This window comes from Suncus etruscus, chromosome X (genome assembly GCF_024139225.1).
Source record: "Suncus etruscus isolate mSunEtr1 chromosome X, mSunEtr1.pri.cur, whole genome shotgun sequence".
NCBI classification, from domain to species: Eukaryota; Metazoa; Chordata; class Mammalia; order Eulipotyphla; family Soricidae; genus Suncus; species Suncus etruscus.
In genome coordinates this window covers 64,727,520-64,728,566 of record NC_064868.1, presented here as the reverse complement: position 1 = coordinate 64,728,566, position 1,047 = coordinate 64,727,520, and the positions used below count along the sequence as shown (strand labels likewise).

General features: G+C 37.6%; 1 non-coding gene across 1 annotated transcript; it reads right to left on the bottom strand.

Annotated features, from left to right (window-relative positions):
• Positions 1–358: 358 nt before the first annotated feature.
• LOC125999911 (small nucleolar RNA SNORD75) lies at positions 359–422 on the bottom strand. The gene has a single exon (XR_007492346.1). It is a non-coding gene; the product is annotated as a small nucleolar RNA SNORD75 (small nucleolar RNA).
• Positions 423–1,047: the final 625 nt, after the last annotated feature.

The following is a 1,047-nucleotide window of genomic DNA, read 5'->3' as shown; positions in this document are numbered from 1 at the left end:
GTTGTTTGCCACCCTGATATACCTTCAGTAAAGATATTGCAATCCACGATATCTAGAAGAAAAAAGAGAATAAGACAAATATTTGCATAGAGACAGGCAGGGAGAGAGGGCAGTGAGGAGAGTGGAAGAGAAACTGAGAATATTAGTGGCAGAAAATGTATGACTGGAGTTCATTTCCCAGCTTGAGAGAGTGAGTTGGTTGAAGAGTGGCTGGTTTATGCTATCAGTAACATGAAACATTGAATGGAGGCCGTGCACCACAGGAAAAGAGCAGAGAGACAGTTTCAGCTACCCCATCTGTTCAGGATTCTTTTGCAAAGCCACTAAATTTTAATTTCATTTGTTTTTAAATTTTTTTTGCCTCAGATAATCAGGTTTTTCAGAAATTCTTTCTGTCCACTACTCTTATACCATCATAGGTTCTTCATCTGCGATTGGCCTTTCCCGCAGTAACCAGCCTCACCTGTTGCTGCATTGCTGCTACCAGTCATATTACTCCATTGCTTGAAGCCATTTTTAAATGAAAATTGGTCTGTGCATTTGTTAACTTGTTTCTTCCTAATTACAGCATCTTTCTTTTATAAAAATTAATTTCTTTATTTAAGCGCTGTAGTTACAAAAATGTTCATAGTTAGGTTTTAGTCCTTGAATGTACACCACCTTTCACCAGAGCAACTTTCCCAACAACAATCAATATTTCCCATCTACCTCCTCCCTCAACCCCTTCCTGTCTTCTGAAAAGGCATTCTATTTCTCTCTCACTATCATTGTCAAGGTAGTTGTTAATGTAGTTATTTATTTAAATGCGCTCACCACTCTTTGTGGTAAGTTCCATATCATGGGCTAGACCTTCTGGCCTCATTTGTCTCTGGGTATTATAACCATACTGTCTTTTGTTTTTCTTAAATCTCACAGATGAGTGAGACTGTTCTGTGTCTTTTTACCTCTGACTCATTTCACTCAGCATAATAATCTGGATGTCCATTCATGTATACGCAAAATTTATGACTTAATTTTTCCTAACAGCTATGTAGTATTCAATTGTGT